At 38.0% G+C, this 15,041-nt stretch overlaps 1 protein-coding gene across 4 annotated transcripts in view; it reads right to left on the bottom strand.

The window, feature by feature from the left end:
- The window catches only part of OSBPL8 (oxysterol binding protein like 8), a 251,023-nt gene that overhangs the window by 189,477 nt on the left and 46,505 nt on the right, over positions 1-15,041 (bottom strand). The gene's annotated exons all lie outside the window — the stretch shown is intronic.

Here is a 15,041-nt window from a genome sequence, read left to right as displayed (position 1 = left end):
ATGACTGAGAATAGATTACAAACTAGAAGGCTATTGCTATACTCCAGGCATGACACTAGAACAGTTGCAGGAGATATGATGAATAGTGTCAAATTCCTTATATACCTGAAGATAGAGCCCACAGGATTTGTTGAAGAACCAGATATAAAGTATGAATAAAAAAAAGATGCAGGGAAATTTAGCAAGGTCTTTGCTTAGCAAGGTTTTTACCCTGAGTAAATGGAAGAATGAATGTAATGAATTCATGTGAATTGCCATTAATAGATACGGAGAACATTGTGGGAAGACTTGGGGAGGGGAGGGATGGATATCAAGAGCTCCTTCTGGACATAAATGTACACTTAGAGGTGCCAGACAGACATCTAAGTGGAGCTATCACGGAGGCAGTTGGACACATATTTGTTAGGTTCAAAATGAGAAGTTAGGCTAGAAACGGAAACTAGGAGTTAGCACATAAATGTGATTTAAAACTATTAGAGGAGAGGCGGGGCAAGATGGCGGACTGGTGAGCTGCATGTTTTAGTTACTCCTCCAGGAAAGTAGGTAGAAAGCCAGGAACTGCATGGACTGGACACCACAGAGCAATCTGACTTTGGGCATACTTCATACACTCATGAAAACGTGGAACTGCTGAGATCAGCGAAATCTGTAAGTTTTTGCGGCCAGGGGACCCGCACCCCTCCCTGCCAGGCTCAGTCCCGTGGGAGGAGGGGCTGTCAGCTCCGGGAAGGAGAAGGGAGAACTGCAGGGGCAGCCCTTATCGGAAACTCATTCTACTGATCCAAACTCCAACCATAGATAGACTGAGACCAGACACCAGAGAATCTGAGAGCAGCCAGCCCAGCAGAGAGGAGACAGACATAGAAAAAAACAGCAGGAAAAACTCCAAAATAAAAGCGGAGGATTTTTGGAGTTCTGGTGAACATAGAAATGGGAAGGGCAGAGCTCAGGCCCTCAGGCTCATATGCAAATCCCGAAGAAAAGCTGATCTCTCTGCCCTGTGGACCTTTCGTTAATGGCCCTAATTGCATTCACTCTTAGCATTTAAATAACCCATTAGATCTCTGAGGAGGGCCTTTTTTTTTTTTTTTAATCGTTTTTTCTTTTTCTAAAACAATTACTCTAAGAAGCCCAATACAGAAACCTTCAAAGACTTGCAATTTGGGCAGGTCAAGACAAGAGCAGCACTAAGAGAGCTCTGAGACAAAAGGCAATAATCCAGTGGCTGAGAAAATTCACTAAACACCACAACTTCCCAAGAAAAGGGGGGTGTCTTCTCACAGCCATCATCCTGGTGGACAGGAAACACTCCTGCCCATCACCAGCCCCATAGCACAGAGCTGCCCCAGACAACCCAGTGTGACGGAAGTGCTTCAAATAACAGGCACACACCACAAAACTGGGTGTGAACATTAGCCTTCCCTGCAACCTCAGCTGATTGTCCCAGAGTTGGGAAGGTGGAGCAGTGTGAATTAACAAAGCCCCATTCAGCCATCATTTCAGCCGACTGGGAGCCTCCCTACACAGCCCAGCAGCCCAGAACCGCCCTGGGGGGACGGCAATCACCTGGGACATAGCACAGTCATCCCTCAACAGAGGACCCGGGGTGCACAGCCTGGAAGAGGGGCCCACTCGCAAGTCTCAGGAGCTATACGCCAATACCAAGGACTTGTGGGTCAGTGGCAGAGACAAACTGTGGCAGGACTGAACTGAAGGATTAGACTATTGCAGCAGCTTTAAAACTCTAGGATCACCAGGGAGATTTGATTGTTAGAGTCACCCCCCCTCCCTGACTGCCCAGAAAAACGCCCCATATACAGGGCAGGCAACACCAACTACACATGCAAGCTTGGTACACCAGTTGGACCCCACAAGACTCACTCCCCCACTCACCAAAAAGGCTAAGCAGGGGAGAACTGGCTTGTGGAGAACAGGTGGCTCGTGGACGCCACCTGCTGGTTAGTTAGAGAAAGTGTACTCCACGAAGCTGTAGATCTGATAAATTAGACATAAGGACTTCAATTGGTCTACAAATCCTAAAAGAACCCTATCAAGTTCAGCAAATGCCAAGAGGCCAAAAACAACAGAAAATTATAAAGCATATGAAAAAACCAGACGATATGGATAACCCAAGCCCAAGCACCCAAATCAAAAGATCACAAGAGACACAGCACCTAGAGCAGCTACTCAAAGAACTAAAGATAAACAATGAGACCATAGTACGGGATACAAAGGATATCAAGAAGACCCTAGAAGAGCATAAAGAAGACATTGCAAGACTAAATAAAAAAATGGATGATCTTATGGAAATTAAAGAAACTGTTGACCAAATTAAAAAGATTCTGGACATTCATAGTACAAGACTAGAGGAAGATGACCTGGAAGATGACAGAATGGAAAATGAAAATGAAAGCATAAAAGAAAGAATGGGGAAAAAAATTGAAAAAATCGAAATGGACCTCAGGGATATGAGAGATAATATGAAACGTCCAAATATAAGACTCATTGGTGTTCCAGAAGGGGAAGAAAAGGGTAAAGGTCTAGGAAGAGTATTCAAAGAAATTGTTGGGGAAAACTTCCCAAATCTTCTAAACAACATAAATACACAAATCATAAATGCTCAGCAAACTCCAAATAGAATAAATCCAAATAAACCCACTCCGAGACATATTCTGATCACACTGTCAAACACAGAAGAGAAGTAGCAAGTTCTGAAAGCAGCAAGAGAAAAGCAATTCACCACATACAAAGGAAACAGCATAAGACTAAGTAGTGACTACTCAGCAGCCACCATGGAAGCGAGAAGGCAGTGGCACGATATATTTAAAATTCTGAGTGAGAAAAATTTCCAGCCAAAAATACTTTATCCAGCAAAGCTCTCCTTCAAATTTGAGGGAGAGCTTAAATTTTTCACAGACAAACAAATGCTGAGAGCATTTGCCAACAAGAGACCTGCCCTACTGGAGATACTAAAGGGAGCCATACAGACAGAGAAACAAAGAAAGGACAGAGAGACTTGGAGAAAGGTTCAGTACTAAAGAGATTCGGTATGGGTACAATAAAGGATATTAATGGAGAGAGGGGAAAAATATGACAAACATAAACCAAAGGATAAGATGGCTGATTCAAGAAATGCCTTCACGGTTATAACGTTGAATGTAAATGGATTAAACTCCCCAATTAAAAGATATAGATTCGCAGAATGGATCAAAAAAAAATGAACCATCAATATGTTGCATACAAGAGACTCATCTTAGACACAGGGACACAAAGAAACTGAAAGTGAAAGGATGGAAAAAAATATTTCAGGCAAGCTACAGCCAAAAGAAAGCAGGTGTAGCAATATTAATCTCAGATAAAATAGACTTTAAATGCAGGGATGTTTTGAGAGACAAAGAAGGCCACTACATACTAATAAAAGGGGCAATTCAACAAGAAGAAATAACAATCGTAAATGTCTATGCACCCAATCAAGGTGCCACAAAATACATGAGAGAAACACTGGCAAAACTAAAGGAAGCAATAGATGTTTCCACAATAATTGTGGGAGACTTCAACACATCACTCTCTCCTACAGATAGATCAACCAGACAGAAGACCAATAAGGAAATTGAAAACCTAAACAATCTGATAAATGAATTAGATTTAACAGATATATACAGGACATTACATCCCAAATCACCAGGATACACATACTTTTCTAGTGCTCACAGAACTTTCTCCAGAATAGATCATATGCTGGGACATAAAACAAGCCTCAATAAATTTAAAAAGATTGAAATTATTCAAAGCACATTCTCTGACCACAATGGAATACAATTAGAAGTCAATAACCATCAGAGACACATAAAATTCACAAATACCTGGAGGTTAAACAACACACTCCTAAACCATCAGTGGGTTAACGAAGAAATAGCAAGAGAAATTGCTAAATATATAGAGACGAATGAAAATGAGAATACAACATACTAAAACCTATGGGATGCAGCAAAAGCAGTGCTAAGGGGGAAATTTATAGCACTAAACGCATATATTAAAAAGGAAAAAAGAGCCAAAATCAAAGAACTAATGGATCAACTGAAGAAGCTAGAAAATGAACAGCAAACCAATCCTAAACCAAGGAGAAGAAAAGAAATAACAAGGATTAAAGCAGAAATAAATGACATAGAGAACAAAAAAACAATAGAGAGGATAAATATCACCAAAAGTTGGTTCTTTGAGAAGATCAACAAGATTGACAAGCCCCTAGCTAGACTGACAAAATCAAAAACAGAGAAGACCCATATAAACAAAATAATGAATGAAAAAGGTGACATAACTGCAGATCCTGAAGAAATTAAAAAAATTTTAAGAGGATACTATGAACAACTGTATGGCAACAAACTGGATAATGTAGAGGAAATGGACAATTTCCTGGAAACATATGAACAACCTAGACTGACCAGAGAAGAAACAGAAGACCTCAACCAACCCATCACAAGCAAAGAGATCCAATCAGTCATCAAAAATCTTCCCACAAATAAATGCCCAGGGCCAGATGGCTTCACAGGGGAATTCTACCAAACTTTCCAGAAAGAACTGACACCAATCTTACTCAAACTCTTTCAAAACATTGAAGAAAATGGAACACTACCTAACTCATTTTATGAAGCTAACATCAATCTAATACCAAAACCAGGCAAAGATGCTACAAAAAAGGAAAACTACCAGCCAATCTCCCTAATGAATATAGATGCAAAAATCCTCAACAAAATACTTGCAAATCGAATCCAAAGACACATTAAAAAAATCATACACCATGACCAAGTGGGGTTTATTCCAGGCATGCAAGGATGGTTCAACATAAGAAAATCAATCAATGTATTACAAAACATTAACAAGTCAAAAGGGAAAAATCAATTGATCATCTCAATAGATGCTGAAAAAGCATTCGACAAAATCCAACATCCATTTTTGATAAAAACACTTCAAAAGGTAGGAATTGAAGGAAACTTCCTCAACATGATAAAGAGCATATATGAAAAACCCACAGCCAGCATAGTACTCAATGGTGAGAGACTGAAAGCCTTCCCTCTAAGATCAGGAACAAGACAAGGATGCCCGCTGTCACCACTGTTATTCAACATTGTGCTGGAAGTGCTAGCCAGGGCAATCCGGCAAGAAAAAGAAATAAAAGGCATCCAAATTGGAAAAGAAGAAGTAAAACTGTCATTGTTTGCAGATGATATGATCTTATATCTAGAAAACCCTGAGAAATCGACGATACAGCTACTAGAGCTAATAAACAAATTTAGCAAAGTAGCGGGATACAAGGTTAATGCACATAAGTCAGTAATGTTTCTATATGCTAGAAATGAACAAACTGAAGAGACACTCAAGAAAAAGATACCATTTTCAATAGCAACTAAAAAAATCAAGTACCTAGGAATAAACTTAACCAAAGATGTAAAAGACCTACACAAAGAAAACTACATAACTCTACTAAAAGAAATAGAAGGGGACCTTAAAAGATGGAAAAATATTCCATGTTCATTAAGATGTCAATTCTACCCAAACTCATCTACAGATTCAATGCAATCCCAATCAAAATTCCAACAACCTACTTTGCAGACTTGGAAAAGCTAGTTATCAAATTTATTTGGAAAGGGAAGATGCCTCGAATTGCCAAAGACACTCTAAAAAAGAAAAACGAAGTGGGAGGACTTACACTCCCTGACTTTGAAGCTTATTATAAAGCCACAGTTGCCAAAACAGCATGGTACTGGCACAAAGATAGACATATAGATCAATGGAATCGAATTGAGAATTCAGAGATAGACCCTCAGATCTATGGCCCACTGATCTTTGATAAGGCCCCCAAAGTCACTGAACTGAGCCATAATGGTCTTTTCAACAAATGGGGCTGGGAGAGTTGGATATCCATAGCCAAAAGAATGAAAGAGGACCCCTACCTCACCGCCTACACAAAAATTAACTCAAAATGGACGAAAGATCTCAATATAAAAGAAAGTACCATAAAACTCCTAGAAGATAATGTAGGAAAACATCTTCAAGACCTTGTGTTAGGCGGCCACTTCCTAGACTTTACACCCAAAGCACAAGCAACAAAAGAGAAAATAGATAAATGGGAACTCCTCAAGCTTAGAAGTTTCTGCACCTCAAAGGAATTTCTCAAAAAGGTAAAGAGGCAGCGAACTCAATGGGAAAAAATTTTTGGAAACCATGTATCTGACAAAAGACTGATATCTTGCATACATAAAGAAATCCTACAACTCAATGACAATAGTACAGACAGCCCAATTATAAAATGGACAAAAGATATGAAAAGACAGTTCTCTGAAGAGGAAATACAAATGGCCAAGAAACACATGAAAAAATGGTCAGCTTCACTAGCTATTAGAGAGATGCAAAGTAAGACCACAATGGGATACCATCTAACACCGATTAGAATGGCTGCCATTATACAAACAGGAAACTACAAATGCTGGAGGGGATGTGGAGAAATTGGGAGTCTTATTCATTGTTGGTGGGACTGTATAATGGTTCAGCCACTCTGGAAGTCAGTCTGGCAGTTCCTTAGAAAACTAGATATAGAGTTACCATTCGATCCAGCGATTGCACTTCTCGGTATATACCCGGAAGATCGGAAAGCAGTGACACGAACAGATATCTGCACGCCAATGTTCATAGCAGCATTATTCACAATTGCCAAGAGATGGAAACAACCCAAATGTCCTTCAACAGATGAGTGGATAAATAAAATGTGGTATATACACATGATGGAATACCACACGGCAGTAAGAAGGAACGATCTCGTGAAACATATGACAACATGGATGAACCTTGAAGACATAATGCTGAGCGAAATAAGCCAAGCACAAAAAGAGAAATATTATATGCTACCACTAATGTGAACTTTGAAAAATGTAAAACAAATGGTTTATAATGTAGAATGTAGGGGAACTAGCAACAGAGAGCAATTAAGGAAGGGGGTACAATAATCCAAGAAGAACAGATAAGCTATTTAGCGTTCTGGGGATGCCCAGGAATGACTGTGGTCTGTTAATTTCTGATGGATATAGTAGGAACAAGTTCACAGAAATGTTTCTATATTAGGTAACTTTCTTGGGGTAAAGTAGGAACATGTTGGGAGTTAAGCAGTTATCTTAGGTTAGTTGTCTTTTTCTTACTCCCTTGTTATGGTCTCTTTGAAATGTTCTTTTATTGTATGTTTGTTTTCTTTTTAACTTTTTTTTCATACAGTTGATTTAAAAAAGAAGGCAAAGTTAAAAAAAAAAAAAGAAAGAAAAACAAGGAAAAAAAGATGTAGTGCCCCCTTGAGGAGCCGGTGGAGAATGCAGGGGTACTGGCCTACCCCACCTCGATGGTTGCTAACATGACCACAGATATAGGGGACTGGTGGTTTCATGGGTTGAGCCCTCTACCATAGGTTTTACCCTTGGGAAGACGGTTGCTGCAAAGGAGAGGCTAGGCCTCCCTATAATTGTGCCTAAGAGCCTCCTCCCGAATGCCTCTTTGTTGCTCAGATGTGGCCCTCTCTCTCTAGCTAAGCCAACTTGAAAGGTGAAATCACTGCCCTCCCCCCTACGTGGGATCAGACACCCAGGGGAGTGAATCTCCCTGGCAACGTGGAATATGACTCCCGGGGAGGAATGCAGACCTGGCATCGTGGGACGGAGAACATCTTCTTGACCAAAAGGGGGATGTGAAAGGAAATGAAATAAGCTTCAGTGGCAGAGAGATTCCAAAAGGAGCCGAGAGGTCACTCTGGTGGGCACTCTTACGCACAATTTAGACAACCCTTTTTAGGTTCTAAAGAATTGGGGTAGCTGGTGGTGGATACCTGAAACTATCAAACTACAACCCAGAACCCATGAATCTCGAAGACAGTTGTATAAAAATGTAGCTTATGAGGGGTGACAATGGGATTGGGAAAGCCATAAGGACCACACTCCACTTTGTCTAGTTTATGGATGGATGAGTAGAAAAATAGGGGAAGGAAACAAACAGACAAAGATACCCAGTGTTCTTTTTTACTTCAATTGCTCTTTTTCACTCTAATTATTATTCTTGTTATTTTTGTGTGTGTGCTAATGAAGGTGTCAGGGATCGATTTAGGTGATAAATGTACAACTATGTAATGGTACTGTGAACAATTGAAAGTGTGATTTGTTTTGTATGACTGCGTGGTATGTGAATATATCTCAATAAAATGAAGATTAAAAAAAAAAAAAAAAAACTATTAGACAAGATCTCCTCGGGAATCTATGCAGGCAGAAAAGAAGCCCAAGTTCAGAACCTGGGGTACTACAATATTAAAAGGTCAAAATTTATAAAATGAATGAATTAATCAATCAATCCTAACTTTTTGTTGCAATTTTCAGAATTATTCTATATAATTACTCTATGTAAAGACAGAATTACTCTATATAAAAAGCAAAGAAGACATACATACTCACATGTATGTATGTATGTATTTATATACTCACACATAGTAAATATAGCATAATTTAAAAAGGGAGCAGGAAGAGGAAGAAAGTAAAAAATTAAGGATAAGCCTCTAAATTCTTTATCTTTGATAACAAGGAGTTAAGAGGCAGTATTAATATGGCAAGAAACAAGTTGTTAGTATTTTCTTTGAAGTCAAAGACTAGAACTAAAATTGTATAACAAACAACCCTGCAGGAAGGGGGTGGTTGGAGGCATAAAGTATAAGCACCTTAACTTCTCTATCTTTCAGAGTAAAAGCTGAAAGATGCTTAAATGATAACAAATGTGAGAACAGACAAGTATATTTTTAAAAATTAAAACAGTAATTAAAAACAAACATAATGGCAGTATACTGTAGGAAGTGGCATCAAGAAAAGAAAGGTATTCTCTGCCATTTTATTTTTTTAAAACAATATGTATTACTTCTATAATGAAAAAATGTCTAAGAACTTTTTTTTTATAAACGAGTATAGTATCACAACTCAAAAGACTCCTTTCTTGAAATTGTCAAGGTAAGGCTAGCAACCTGCATCCTAATTTAAACTAATTACTAGCTGACTTCAAAGTTTAAAGATGACTTTGTTCTCTCTGTTGTTCCTTTTGCTGTCAGTACTCTAGATTATTAGGGAGCTGGTGTCTCACTCTCTACATGTTAACAAACTAAGTTCCTAGACAAAGTAACTTTTATAAAATTTCTCTATTTGGGGCTTAAATCATTATTTCAGTCACAGAAAAAAGAAAAAGCAGGAGCACCTCCTACACAGGGCTAAGGACTTCAATTCATGTCATTTAACCATACAACTTTATGATGCTGTATTGAATGTTGGCTGTCTCCCATGCCTCTAAAGACAGCAACAGGTTATATCTGATCAGTTTGTGGTTCTATCCCACAGTATGCCTCAGAAGTTCTTCATTTTGTTTGGTTAAACACACATTTAACAAAGCCAACATTCTTAAAAGCAAGAACGCTTATCAGTGAACATACTATACTTTGAAAGAATAACATTATCTTATCATATGTAACAAAAACCAAGGTTCTTAAAAGCAACAATACTTACCACTGAACACACTATACTTTGAAAGAACAACATTATCTTATCATTGGAAACTTGGATTAAATTCAGTAATCTTAATCTCACTGTCAATTTAACAAACAAACAAAAAATCAGATTGCAAACAGAACACCTGGGATTAGCTAGTCTGAATTAATCTACAGTATTTATACTAGGTTAAATCCTCAAAGAAAACCTAATGCTATGAGAAATTATGTAAAAATTAGCTTCCAGATAGAAGCCAACATCCTATTTGTAAGCACTTTGAAAGAACAATATATCTAAGTGAATTGCTTGATTACAGCAGTGTATCCAAATGCCTTTCATCAAAATTATTGTAAAACTGTGTAGTACACATGCTTCCTAGAGTATAATAATTTGGTACCTATGACTTACATTAAGAGGCTCTCCATGATGATGATGACAATAATGAGGCAGGCAAAGAGCTGTACACTAATGGGGGAGGGGGAGGGAAGCAAGAGTGTGCAGTACTAATTATCCCACTGTGAGTGTACAACCTTAGGGAGTGTGATGGTAGGGTTCATGTGTCAACCTGGCCAGCTGATGGTGCCCAGTTATCTGGTCAAGCAAGCACCGGCCAAATCGTTACTGCAAAGACATTTGTGGCTGGTTAATAAACCAGAAGGGTGGTTTATTAAATCACGTCAATTGACTGCATCTGTGGCTGATTACATCAAGAGGGATGTGTCTTCCCCACTGAGAGAATTCAATCAGCTGTACTTAATTCAATCAGTGGTAGACTTTTCAGGAAGAAGACAGTGAACCTTCACTTCCTCTTCAGTCACCAGCCTCTCCTGGGGAGTTCATTGAGGACCTTCATTGGAGGTGCCAGATTACTGCCCACCCTACAGAATTTGGACTCGTGCATATCCCACATTGCATGAAACACTTTTATAAAATCTCATATTTACAGAAATCTCTTGTTGGTTCTGTTTTCCTAGAAAAGCCTAACTCAGATATTGGTATGAGAGAAGTAGGGTGCTGCATCTTTTCTTATAAACATTAAATAAATACACACTACTATGCACAAGTATGTCTACTTCACAATATCATTATAATCTGGTTTTCATTTATTTACTGACTGCCTGATAAAACTTTAAAGCCCAATAAATTATTCATTTCTAAATTAGAAGGGTGTCCACATACTTTTTACATCTCCAGATTTTCCAAATTTATTAAATTTTTAACACTTGAATTGTTTTAGATTCAGAAATATATATGCATGTACCAACCACCCATCCAAGTGACAATGGTTACTAATAAACAGCACAGAGAAAAATGTACTAAAGATTTTCCTGAGCTGTTGCTTTGTGAAATACATTCTATTTATGTAAAGTCTAGCAAAAACTATACTGTAAGCACTTTAACCAGAGAAAAACCAAGAATGTTATCCTGAATTCAATGAAAAATGCAAAATCACTACCACCATAATTCTGGCAAGGTACTAGCAAATTCCATATTCCAGTATGTCTGGACCAACTACTAATATACATAATTCATAAAATGTATGGTTTACAAACTTTAATACATATTGTTGCTTCATCATCAATTATATGCCCTTTAAGGGCTCAAAATATATTAATCAAATATTTATTTACCTCTTTTCATGTAAGAGGCACTGTTCCAGATTCTGGACATATAGAGGCCAAATAAACAACATTTGTGTCCTCAAGGAAGTTGAAATATAGCCTAAGAGAAAGCAAAGTAAACCTGCTAGTATAATAAAACATGATGAGACTTACAATAGAGATATGTACATATTACCTACAGCAGCACATGAGAAGTACCTTAAACACAAACTTCTGGGGATAGTAAAGTGGGGATCAAAAAAAAAAAAAAAAAAACTTGCATAAAGTCCCTTTATAGTAAAAACAAACTAATTAACTACCAGAAGTAGAATACATAAATAAATAATAATTGGGATTCAATGTTTGTAACTAAAGAAAAAGTTTCTTAACTTTTATGACTATGCAATCTATATTTAACTTCAGGTTTACATTTTTTGAGATTCATTTATTTTGTTTTATACTTAGCCACAAGGAAAACTAGTTTACATTATCTCCCAATGGATATATAAAGCTACAAAAGAATAAAATCAGAATAACTGCAGTAATCTCAAATACATTACTACATGGGGAGTTTATAATTTAAAAAAACAAAATGTGTGAAAAGGGAACAGACTAAAAAGATAACCTCCTGGTTTGAAAATAAATAAATAAAATGTGGTTACAGCAAGATTCTATCATATATATAAATCATTAGATATTTTACAGAGTTGGATACAGAGAAGGACGTATTTATGAATGGTAGAACATAACTCATTTAAAGTAATGTTTTCCTAAAGGTTTCACAGTAACCTGCAGAAAGCTGTGAGATACCTCTTATTATATATTCATATTTCCCATCTAAAACCTCAACAGAAGAGTAAATCATTCCAAAGTGAAATATACAGCTCCATGTGTTCTGAAAAGAAATAGCAAAATAGTACATAGAAATGATAACCAACCCACTCTGTGGTCTCTAAATACCATTTCTCATTAAAAGATGCCAGAGCTTTTTAGAGAAATGACATATTCTAGATCCAAGACAACAAATGTACAAAATGAGCCTAGGTATCTTGAATTCCAGAAATCAAGAAAGCTATCTATCAAAGACTACTGTAGTCATATCATAAAGACTTAGGAGCCGACCTGATGCGGGCTCTCACTAGCCAAAGATAGGACAACTTAAGAATTAGAAACAACTTTTTATATTAAGGTATATAGAAAAATATAGTTAAATTAATTAACAGACCTATAAATTTCACTGCACCCAACAACTGCAGCAAACACCTTCTTTTCAAATATGCATATTTCCAAATTTGACCACTTGCTGTACCAAAAAGCAAGTCTCAAATAACTTCCAAAAGGCTGAAAACATAGAGATTATGGTCTCTGACCACAGTGCAATTAAAATAAATCACTATGGAAGACGGAATATGATGGTGGCATAGAGAAATGTGGAAGCTAGTTTGTCCCCCTGGAACAACTAATAAGCAACCAGGAACAAATAGTAAATAATCTGGAATAACTGCGGAGGGGCAACGTGACTGTCCACTCATCATACACCAATCTGAACTGGGAGGAATGTCTGAGATCACAGCATAAAATCTGTAAGTAAAAACTGCGGATCCAAGCCGGGAGCCTCCTCCCCTAAGGGCCCGAACCACAAAGCCTCACGGTACTGCAGAGCAGCACTCTCCGAGCAAGCAAATATAGCTTAACAAGTGTGGGCTGCTCAATACAAGCTATGAATTCCCAACAAGCAAACAGAGGGTTCTGGTGACGACTGACCCTAGAGAGCTGGAGGGTGGCCATGGATGGACCCTGAAGGGGGCTTTCTGTCCCTTTTTTGGCTCAGTGGAGAAAGCTTCAGCCATTTTCAGTTCCCAGACAAGGGTGGAGATAGCACAGGCAGAGACACTATTCAAATTCTAATGACCTCTCCCTAGGGGGGTATCTTCCCTAAGAGGAAAGATGTGGGTAACCAAGGAAACCAGATGCCTAGACAACAGAAAACTACAACCTACCCTAAGAAAAACGAAGTTATGGCCCAGTCAGGAATTAAACAACTAATACTAAATCAATTCTAAGAGTTTAGGGAAGACATGGCAAAAGAAATGAAGCATATAATGAAACCACTGGGTGTACACAAGGTAGAAATCGAAAGTTCGAAAAAACAACTGGCAGAATCTACGGAAATGAAAGGCACAACACAAGAGATGAAAGACACAATGCAAACGTACAACAGCAGATCTCAAGAGGCAGAAGAAAACACTCAAGAACTGGAGAACAAGGCACCTGAAAGCCTACACCCAAAAGGACAGATAGAGAAAAGAATGGAAAAATACGAGCAACATCTCCAGGAACTTAAGGACAAAATGAAATGTGGGCACGTACGTGTCATTGGTGTTCCAGGGGAGAATAGAAGGGAAAAGGGGCGGAAGCAATAATAGAGGATATAATCAATGAAAATTTCCCATCTGTTATGAAAGATATAAAATTATGGATCCAAGAAGTGCAGTGCACCCCAAACAGAATAGATATGAATAGGCCTACACCAAGACACTTAATCAGATTATCAAACATCAAAGATAAAGAGAGAATTCTGAAAGCAGAAAGAGAAAAGCAATCCATCACATACAAAGGAAGCTTGATAAGACTATGTGCGGATTTCTCAATAGAAACCATGGAGGCAAAAAGGAAGTGGAGTGATATATTTAAGATACTGAAAGAGAAAAAACACCAACCAAGAATCCTATATCTGGCAAAATTATCCTTCAAATATGAGAGCGAGCTTAAAATATTCTCTGACAGACAATGACAGAGTTTGTGAACAAGATACCTGCTCTACGGGAAACACTAAAGGAAGCACTGCAGACAGAAAGGAAAAGACAGGAGTGAGAGGTTTGGAAAACAATTTTGGGAGATAATAGCACAGCAATGTAAGTACACTGAAAAAAGACGACTGAATATGGTTAAAAGAGGAAGGTTAGGACCATGTGGGACACCAGAACGAAAGAGAAAAGATAAAGACTGGGACTGTATAACAGTGAATCCTAGGGTGCTTAACGGTTGTAATAAAAGGTACAAATATGTTTTTATATGAGGTAGAACAAATGAATGTCAACATTGCAAGGTGTTAAAAATAGGGTGGGATTGGGGGGAAGATAACAATCAATGCAAACTAGAGACTATAATTAACAGAAACATTGTATTATGCTTCCTTTAATACAACAAAGACAATAGACCAAAGCTAAATGCCTATGTAGGGGAGGGGGGGCATAGGGGAAGGGTATGGAACTCCTAGCATTGGTGATGTTGTCTGACTCTTTATTCTACTTTAGTCGAATGCTATCTTTCCTTTTGTTGCTTTCTAACGGTCATATTTTTTTTTCTCTCTCTCTTTTCTTTTTCTTTTGTCCCTCTACCTTCTTTGACTCTTCCTCCTTCTTCGTGGAAGAAATGGAGATATCCTTATACAGATACGGGCGATGGTGCTGAATACATAAATACATGACTATACAGGGCACCAACGATTGTTTACTTAGGATAGAATGTATGGTGTGTGAACAAAACCATCTTTAAAAAAAATGGGTTGATTAAGACCTTGAGGGCACTATACTAAGTGAAATAAGACAGACACATAAGGACAAATATTGCAGGGTCTCACTGATATGAACTAATTATAATATGTAAACTCAGAGACATGAAATATAATTTACCAGGATACAGAACAAGTTGCTTATTATGAGCAGAATGTTCAACTAGGGTCAACTTAAATGTTTGGAAATGGACAGAGGTGATGGTAGCACGTTGTGAGAATAGCTAACAGTGCTAAATGGTGTGTGAAGGTGGTGGAAAGGGTAACCTCAAGAGTCACGTACGTCACCAGAAGGAAAGCTGGAGGCTAAAAGAT

The sequence above is a fragment of the Choloepus didactylus genome, chromosome 8 (assembly GCF_015220235.1).
Source record: "Choloepus didactylus isolate mChoDid1 chromosome 8, mChoDid1.pri, whole genome shotgun sequence".
In the NCBI taxonomy this organism is placed as follows: Eukaryota; Metazoa; Chordata; class Mammalia; order Pilosa; family Megalonychidae; genus Choloepus; species Choloepus didactylus.
The sequence above is the reverse complement of the archived record's forward strand: the minus strand, read 5'-3'. Positions and strand labels throughout refer to the sequence as shown.